Here is a 10,145-nt window from a genome sequence, read left to right on the forward strand (position 1 = left end):
TATTGGCCAGGCTGGCACAATTAACTAACTCAGTTGCCAACTTTTCAGATGTGGTTTGTCTGTTTTTCCTTTCGCGTTTGGCTAGTCTGTCATCCCTATGGAAACCTGTGCGCTCAGCTAACCTGCCGTCTTTTCAAGTACCCGTGCTCAGGGTCCAGCATCACAGCAGCAGATGAGGATATGGCCATTATGAGTTCGAATAGCCTGGATGGCACAGGAAGTAGGAGCAGTGATATTGTGGAGCCTAACCATTGTCAGGAAACGAAGCCTGTATGGATTTGTTGATTGGAAAACCAATTTGTGCCATAACAAGCTTTCACTCAAATCACAATAAAATTTTTTAAAAGAAAGGATCTGCTCATTTCTTTGTTTTAAATGCATTTGACTTCTATGACAACTCAAGAGTGCCTATATTTGTAGCAGCGTGACAAAGATATCTCCTTATAAAACTTTTCATTAGTCCTTGGCCATATTAAGACACATACTTTTGAGGGGAACCCTCCTGCCCCCAAACCAAGCTATGACTGCAAATATGAAATAGACTAGTTCCTCCGATCTGAGAACCTGACAGAGGGCTGTGGTAGCACAAGGAAACAAGGCACGGTGCTGTGAGCAGGGAAATTTCCTAGAGGAGGTGATATTTCAGACCCGTAACAGAGACGCTGAGGTCCAAACCCCAGCTCTACCCCCTTGCAAGTCTACTGATTTGGGAACTAGTTTCTTAACTTCCCTAAGCCTTACTTGCTTCACTCACATTGAGGGTAATAGGATCTTACTCACAGTTTTCTTTCCCCTGGGCTCTCAGGAAATGGCTATACCCTCGTGTCTCCCCACTACCCTCTTCTTTCCCTTTATAGTCTATATTTCCTAAACGGGGCAGGGGTGGGGGGCTTCCCCAAGGCTCCTTCCATTAGCCTCTGTGAGTTTCTGTTTACACTCTCTCCCTTGGTTACCTCGGTTCCAGTCACCTCTTCCTCTGTTCTTGATCTTCAATCTCTCCTGCATGTCAGTCTCACGCTGTATACAGTCATGAAAACGCCCATACAGTCATGAAAACGCCCGCCATGGCAGTTGAACTTCAACAAATATAAAACTAGATTTGATCATTCTTTGCTAAAGTATCTTCTGACCCAGGAATGCAAACTTCTTTTACAGACTCCAAACCTCTGAGTCATCTTTAACAGTTTTTTTTTTTTTAACCCTGGTTCCTTATCTAATCAGTAAGCAAATTCTGTTTCTTCCTTTGACATATCTTTAGTTGGAGCAGAAATAGAAACCCAAGTGACTATGATCACTGTGTCCGGTTTTTGCATTTTGTTTTGTTTGTAAGGAAACAGGGCTTCCTCCTTCATATAGATTTACTCATTTTCAATGAAAAAGAAAGAAAGACATTTCTGTTATTCCAACCATCAACACCTGGGAGAGGGTATGTTGTCCTGAGTTGCCATAGAGCTGGGCCTCATGGGAGTGCTATGCATGTACCATCCGTAGGATAGTTTGGGGATCCAACAAGGGTTCACCGTGATACACAGGGGTTTCATTGGCTGACTTTTAAAACCAGCCCTTTCCTGGTCATTGTCTGGTAGCTCTACGGAAACGTGTTGAGCAAGCCTGCTATCAGAGCTACTACTGATGGAGTGGTGACTGGGCATGAGGTACAGGGACTAGGCATGGAAGCCAGGCTACTTTCATGGGAGGCATGGACACTATGACTGAACCACCAAAGACTGCTTGGCCAGGTAGCATTCCTGTAGAAAAGCCAGCTAACGTGGGGACTTGCTTATACTCATTCTCCTTCCAGCATCTTAAATACAACTATCAAATTAATTTTGTTCCTATTTAATAGTGTCAATGGTTCTTCAGTGCTTCTGAATAATGTGAAATGCAAAGAGGTCTTGTGATTAAGGCTTTTCCAAACCTCTTTCATCACTTCAGTTTAGTCCCCTACACTCCCCGTAAACAAAAGTAATTTCTTTTCTTGGAATCTACTGGTATTTTACTATTCTTAAGTACACTTACCTTTCTCGAACCTGTGTCCAGGTCGCTCTTCTTTCTTCAGTCCTTTCCTCACTTGTGTGGGTACAGATTCACTGTGTTTAACTGATGAATGACGCCAATTGCCATGCTCCTTTCTCTCTTTTCTGAACCTCCATCCTACTTCACGTCCTGTGTTCTCATAGCCTACCCTATAAGTCCTCTCTCAGATCATCAGGTTGTAGAATCCACACATTTGAAGTGTGATGCTGGAAAAGAATACTGAGTGTACCAGGAACTACTAAAAGGACAAACAAATCTGTCTTGGAAAAAGGATGGTCAGAGTACTCTTTAGGGGCAAGGATGGCAAGGATTCCTCTGACATACCTTGGACATATTATCAGAAGAGACCTGTCATTTGATCAGGTTTGGTAAGATGGATGAGGCAGCAAAAAAGAGGAAGACCTTCAACGAGATGGCCCAACACATGGTGGCAACGATGGGCTCCAGCACAGCAGTACGTGTGCGGATGGCTCGGGACTGGGCGGTGTTCCATTCGGTTGTGCATGGGGTCAGTGTGGATGAGAATCCATTCGATGACACTTAACAACAACATCAGATGACAGATTTGGGGGCACAAGTATCAGCATTGTCTTTGTATGCTTTGGATTACAACGCACCCCCTAATTGATTAGCCAAGCTTTAATTTGGTAAATAAACTGTAGCTCCTGGTAGAAGAAGAAAGCTATAACCTCCCTTTCTGCCAAATCACCAACATATTTTCTTCACTTTTTTTTTATACCTAATGACACTAACCTGTTGGAGAGGGAGACGGTGATTCGGGGGCAGAAGTCTCGTCCTCCAGGTGAGACATCGAGTTGTACCCTCACCAATGTATCCCGAGCCTAGCCACCGCCCTCCTGTCAGTGGGGACAGCATGTTGCTGCGAGGCTGAAGAGGTTTCAGCAGGGCTTCCACATTGAGACACAATCGAACGAAAGACCTGGTGGCCTCATTCTGAAAACCAGCCAGTGAAAGCCCAGGGTCACCATAGTCAGGGCCAGCTTGATGACAGTCAACAACAGTGGTCTACCTTTAGGATGGGAAAGCTCTATACGGGCTATTTTAGTCTCAGACCTTTTCTTAATGAATGTGGAAATGAGGCCCTAACAACCGGAGAGACTTAGCTGAGAATGGATAGCTAATTTTCGGTAGATCAAGTATTTGGGACTATTACTCAATGTAGAAGGAGCTGGCTTCCCAAATCACCGCCCAAATACCTAATTCAGTGTCTTCCATGCAGACAATAAGTTTAAAGACTGACTTCAATATAATTAACGTATGGTGCTAGAGGAGGGTTTCAGAATCTGACACTCCAGGGTCTGATTCTGGTCTGCCTGTTTGTTAGTTTTAAGGATTTGCATAAAGTATTTCCACTTGCTTCCTGATCTGTAAAACTTCATGAAGCTGTGCTGACTGAAAGGCATCATTTTGGTGAAGTAGTTGCAACAACAAGCAGAGGCTCTTATTTTAAGAAATCACTTGCAAGTTACACATTTTTGTCAGTGACTTCTTCATAAGGCGTAGCTTCTTTTTGGTGGGTCCCCTTTCTAGATTGAGTAAACACAGAGTGGATTTCTTTTTCTCTCTTTTCCCCTGAGAATGTTGAAATTATTTGGGTATTTATTTTGCATTACTTAAGAACCCACCCAGTTATTCCTTACAAAAGTTCCTTAAAATGCACCCAGACAGACAGACAGACAACAACAACTTGTTACTAAGAAATAAATAACTTATTTGGCTGGTGAATACCTATTTAGGGTCGCTAAGCTGGAGGATGGAGATACTTTTTTTAAACACACTTGGGAGAGGTCATTGTTTGGCTGGATTTCATGGACTCAGTGATGGCTTGCAGAGTACCAACAGGCCTCAAAGTTAAGTATACTGATCATTTTGCAGCTGGTCTTGGCCTTGAGCTCTTTTTTTCATGACATCACCTTCTCTTTCACAGAGCCCACACAAGTAGGAAGACTACTGACTATAATAATGGAGGGGAGAGGAGGGCACGGTTAAGGGCATGGGAGGGCCTCAGAATGGAGTTAGTAAATGTTTGGTAGCCCCACCTGTTTTTATATCACATATGAGAGTAAAAGTCAGGTGATTTCATATGAATACCAGGACATGATTTTAAAATTCCCCTCTTGCTTTCAAACTGATTTTTTTCTCACCAGTACTGTTAGGGTCAGTGAAAACCTATTGGACTCTTCTGGAATCCCTACAGGATTGGATCTAGTATTAGGTAACATGGGGTTCTGGTTCAGTCAGAGAAAATGCTATTGTTCAAAACTTTTTCTTTCCCTTTTCCCTCTTTGTAAAGCTCATATTTGTTAGGTGCCAGTGGGTTAGTTCAAACTTACAGTGATCTGGTTCACAACAGAAGGACACACTGCCCAGTCCTGCACCGTTCTCATAATCATAGCTATTTCTGAGTCCACGGTGAAGCCTTGGTGTCAATCCATTTCCTTGAAGGTCATCTCCTTTTTGTTGACCTTCCACTTGACCAAACATGATGTCCTTTTACAGGAACTAGTCTCTCTGAACTCATAATAACAAATTAAGTCCATGCTGTGATGGTTAGGGTTTATGTCAACTAGACTGTCCTGGGTAAGGGTAGGACCTACCAATTGGGTCATAGTCTGATGAAACTCCCTTGGTGTCATAAGCTTTTTTGCATAAAAGAGCACGAGACCAAGCTGAGTTGAACCTCTCTTTGTTCTTCTCCTTCTGCCTTGCTTCTGATGCCCCAATCTCCTATTACATTATTACCTACTGATCCCAGGAGCACTCATCAGACTACTGACAGTCGATTAATGCATCCACCAGCCTGTTCCCCGCTCAGTCTCTGCTTTGTCATCAGTTTCCACAAGTCAAGAGAAGCTTGATTTGAACTGGAATGGATGAACCTGTTTCTACAACCATGTCAGCCATTCTGTATAGAAACAACTACAAAGCATCGCTGATTTTGCTTCTCTGGAGAACCCAACCGAACACACCAAGCAATAAAGAGCAAGCAAAAAGGGTTCCAGAACGAATAACATAGGAAGATACAACAAATTTTCCCACCTAGTTCACAGATAAGACATAATGACAAGTCAGATTTCACTTGAGTCCCTAGATGATGCAAACGGTTTGCCCTTAGCTACTTACCAAACCATCATTTGTCAGTTTGTTGTACGATGGTGGCTTGTGTGTCGTTGGAAGTTATGTCTCTGGCATTTCAAATAACAGCAGGGCAACCCAAAGTGAACAGGTTTCAGCAGACCTTCCAGGAAGAAAGAAAAGGCTGTCCACACCAAAGGAATTAGCTGCTGAAAACCTAGTAGATAGTATAGACATTATGAGATACTGAAGACCTAATCAACAGAAGCAGTACCTTGTCAGAGATAATGCCAGAAGATGAGCCCTTTAGCACAGAAGGCAGTCAAAATACGACTGAGGAAGAGCTGCCTTCTCAAAGTAGAGTCGACCACAATGACTTGGATGAAGTAAAGCTGGTGGAAGTAATGACTCTGGGGCCTTCAATTGCTGATGGGACATGACTCAAAATGAGGAAAACCAGCTGCAAATATCAACTAATAATCAGAACTTGAAATGTATGAAGTTGTCAAAAATGAAATGGAATGCATAAAGATCAATATCCTAGGTATCAATGAGTGAAAAGGACTGCTATTGGCCATTTTGAATAAGAAAATCATATGGGTTACTATGCTCGGAGTGACCCAATCAAGAGGAATGGCATTTCATTCATTGTCAAAAAGGACATTTTAAGATCTTGAATTACAATGCTGTTTGTGATAGGATTATATTTATCCAAGTTCATGGAAATCCAATCAGTACAACTATTATTCAAATGTATGCACCAATCATTAAAGTTTGTGATGAAGAAGTTGAATAATTCTACCACTGTCTTCAGTATGAAATTGATCAACCATGCAATCAAGGTGCATTGATAATTACTGGCAATTGGAATAAAAAAGTTGGAAACAAATAGGAAAGAACAGCAGTTGGAAAATATGGTCTTGGTGATAGAAATAGAAATGGAGATTTCATGATAGAATTTTGCAAGAGCACCAACTTGTTCGTGGCAAATATCTTTTTTTATCAACACAAATGGCAATACTTCTCCAGATGCAATACACAGAACTCAAATTGACTATAACTATGGGAAGAGACCATAGAAAAGCTCCGTATCAGCAGCTAAAATGAGGCTGGGGCCGGACTGTGGAACAGACTGATTGCTCAAAGGTAAGTTCATATTGAAGTTGAAGAAAATCAAAACAAGTCTGTGAGACCCAAAATACAACCTTGGGTTGTATTCCTTGAAAATTTTTTTAATTTCTTGAAAATCTCCGGAACAGATTTAACAAATTGAACTCCAAGGATGGAGCTCTGATGAACTGTGGAACGGCAACAAGAACATCATATATGAAGATAGCAAGAGACCGCAAAGGCAAACTCACTGCCATCTAGTTGGTCCTCAGCCTCTCTTAACCTGAAAGAACTCAAGAAAAGCTCTGTCCTGGAGCTGAAATATTGAAAGAGTCTATGGGGGAAATATTGAATGATGCAGGCAGCATTACAAGAAGTTGGAAAGAATACAGAGTCACTGTACCAAAGAGAACTAGTCGACATTTCACCATTTCAGGAGGTAGCATGTGAGAAAGTATTGATGGTGCTGAAGGAAGAAGTCCAAGCTGCACTGAAAGCATTAACCAAAAACAAGGCTCCAGGAACTGATGGAATGCCACCTGAAATGTTTCCACAAGCTGATGAAGCCCTGGAAGCACTCACTCATCTCTGCCAGGACATTTGGAAGACAGCTACCGACTGGAAAACCCAAAGCAAAACAAACTCACTACCAGTGAGTCGATGCCAACTCATAGTGATCCTAAAGAATAGTATAGAACTGCCCCAGTGGCAGCTCTGAGACTGTAACTGATTCCAGGAGTCAAAAATCTCCTCTTTCTCCAGAGGAGTGCCCGGTGGTTTCAAACTGCTGAAGTTGTGGCTAGCAGCCCAGTGCATAACCATTAAGTCACTGGGGCTCACTGACTGTAAGAAATCCATATTTGTACCCATTTCAAAGAAAGGTGACACAACAGAATGCCCAAATTATAGAACAATATCATTAATATTATAGGCAAGTAAAATTTTGCTGAAAATCATCCGATAATGGTTGCAGCAGTACATTGACGAGGATCTGTCAGAGGTTCAGAAGAGGACCTGGAACAAGGGATAGCATTTGCTGATGTCAGATGGATCTTGGCTGAAAGCAGAGACTACCAGAAAGATGTCTACTTGTGTTTTACGGACTATGCTAAGGCATTCGGCTGTGTGGATGACAACAAACCATGGATAGTTGTAATAGTCTAGGTACTTTGGAGAAACAAATCCATGGCGACTCACGTATAAGAGAGAGTTTTATGTAAAGAAAAGGTGCATCACGAAAACATCCCAACCCAATGCTGCCCAAGCCCACAAGTCCAACATTAACCCATTAACCCAACACCAGTCCACAAAGTCCTCCACCTCACAAAACAGAGGCAATGATGCCGACTGCAGGAGGAAAGCTGAGTCCGTGAACGTGTAAACATCTCAGCACTGGCAAGGGTCTCCACACTGCTGCTCCAGCACCCAGGGCTGCATCGGGATAGATCCCTGCGGCTTCTCCATGGGGATGTCTTGTAGGAAGTCAATCTTGCAAGCTGAAGCAGGGAACTGCTAAGGCAGCTGCACCCGATACAACCATCACAAAACAAGAGACCCGAGAACTAGAAAGGCCCAGGCTCACCACCCATTTATCCCTCCGCCTTTCAACCAGCACCACATGTGATTATTGGCCAGGCTGGCACAATTAACTAACTCAATAGTCTTAAGAATGGGAATTCCAGAACACTTTGTTGTGCTCCTGAATCAGGAGGCAGCTGGGTGAACAGAACAAAGGAATACTGTATGCTTTAAAATCAGGGAAGGTGTGCGTGAAGATCGTCTTCTCTTGCCATACTTAAATCTGGACGCTGAACAAATCATCAGAGAAGCTACACTTTATGGAGAAGAATGTGACATCAGGATTGGAGGAGGGCTTATTAACAAACTGTGATATGCAGATGACACAACCCTGCTTGCTGAACGTGAAGAGGACTTGCTGATGAAGATCAAGGACTGTAGGCTTCACTGTGGATTACCACTCAATGTAAGCAAGACCAGATGCCTCACACCTGGACCAATCAGTAACATGATACATGAAAAAAAGATTGAAGTTGTCGAGGATTTTCTCTTTCTGGGGTCCACAATCAACGCTCACAGAAGACGCATTGCATCGGGTAATTCTGCTACACATACATCGTTAGAGTGTTGAAAAGCAAGGATTTTTATTTGAGGACTAAGGTGCACCTGGCCCAAGCCATGATATTTTCAGTAACCTCATATGCATATGCAAGTTGGTTATTTAATAAGGAAATCTGAAGAAGAATCAATTAGCTTGAATCATGGTGCTGGCAAAGAATATTGAAGGGTCACTGGCTTCTAAAAGAATAAACAAATCTGTCCCAAATGAAGTACAGCCTGAATGATCCTTAGAGGAAAGGATGATGAGACTTTGTCTCAAGTACTGTGGACATCATGCTTGGTAAAGTCGAGGGTCAGCGAAAAAGAGGACAATGAGGTAAATCGACAGCATGGCTTCAACAAAGGGCTCAAACAGGAGAGTAACTGTGAAAATGCACCACCAGGCAGTCTTTCCTTCTGTTTTAAAAGGGCTGAGTCAAAACAGACTTGATGGAACCTAACAATAACAACACTTTCCAAACAAGCCATGGCTCAAACCCATTCACCAGCTCCATGGAACAAAGGCCTAACACTCCGCTTTTGTAAAGATTACAGTCACGAAAACCCTGTGGGGCAGTTCTACTGTGTGACAAATGGGGTCTCCGTGAATAGACTACGGTGAAGGTTGCTCTTTGTTTCGTTATATTTTGAGTTTGAAGAAAATGAAATCTAGGTTAGGATTCTACTAACCAGAACCAAAGACGTTACTAAGGGGACCATGTTTGGGGGCTAGTCTCTCTGAAGATGAGCACCTGACTTTTCCATCAATGCCCTTTAAATGCTTTGGGCAGGGACACTGATGGGCTGGGCAGATTTTCACTTTGACCCCCATATCCATGACTTTAGAGCTGGTTCTGGCTCGTAGGCACCCTGTGTGCAGAGTAGAACCTCCCGTGGGGTTTCCCAGCCAAACTCTTTAAGAAAGCAGAGTGTAGCATTCTCCTGAAGAGTAGCTAGTGGGTTTGAACAGCAGACCACTGGGCTCACAGCCAGAAGCTTTGTCCATTGAGTCACCAGTTGTGCCTTACTCTGAAGGACAGGGTAGAACTACCCCCTATGAATTTTTTCGAGACTGTAGCTGTTTACAGGAGTTAAAAAATCTACACCTTTCTCCCGGTTGATGCTGGTGGTTTCGAACTACCTAACTTTCTGATCACATGAAGCCAGGACTCCACAGGGCTCCCTACTCTGCCAGCCTCATGTGAATCCATGCTTCTCAAATGTGGATGCTCAGTGTAGTTGCTTGGTGATATAAACCCTAATGCCCAGCCCCATCCCCGGAGACTGATTTAATTAGTGTGGGTGTGGCTTGGGCTTCTGAATTATTAAAGTAGAGGAACAGCGAATTTTTCCCAGTCTGATTCTACAGCACATCATCCAGCCAGCAACCCATTGGCTCTATTCCTAAGATTTTATTAAAAGCCTTCTATGCCTTGAAACACAGGTGTACAACAAGGGGTACATTGGAAGAAAGACCTGGTCATCTATCCAGGCAACATACTTCCCCAAATTCAGCCCATGAAAACTCTGCGGAGCCCAAGGACTTTGACACACTGGGGAGGGTGGGGTGGGGAGGGGATGTCAACACGTCAGAATTTATTTCCATGGCAACGGTTTTCGTTGTTGTTGTTTTTTTCTTCCTCATTCTTTAATCGTTACCTGGAATTTTCAACTCAAGATCATTGATTGGGCTTTGCCCAGCTCCAGGGCACTGAAAGTCCTCTTAAATTCAAGTAGTTCGGAATCCAGGCAGGCAAAGCGGGCCCCGAACCACCCCACTCCCC

The 10,145-nt window shown here is 43.2% G+C and overlaps 1 protein-coding gene across 1 annotated transcript in view; it reads left to right on the forward strand.

The window, feature by feature from the left end:
• The window catches only part of LOC123522589 (apolipoprotein R-like), an 87,119-nt gene that overhangs the window by 76,532 nt on the left and 442 nt on the right, over nucleotides 1–10,145 (forward strand). The gene's annotated exons all lie outside the window — the stretch shown is intronic.

Source organism: Echinops telfairi, unplaced genomic scaffold (genome assembly GCF_000313985.2).
Source record: "Echinops telfairi isolate 266 unplaced genomic scaffold, ASM31398v2 ScPeMD7_7424;HRSCAF=8462, whole genome shotgun sequence".
Lineage (NCBI taxonomy): Eukaryota > Metazoa > Chordata > Mammalia > Afrosoricida > Tenrecidae > Echinops > Echinops telfairi.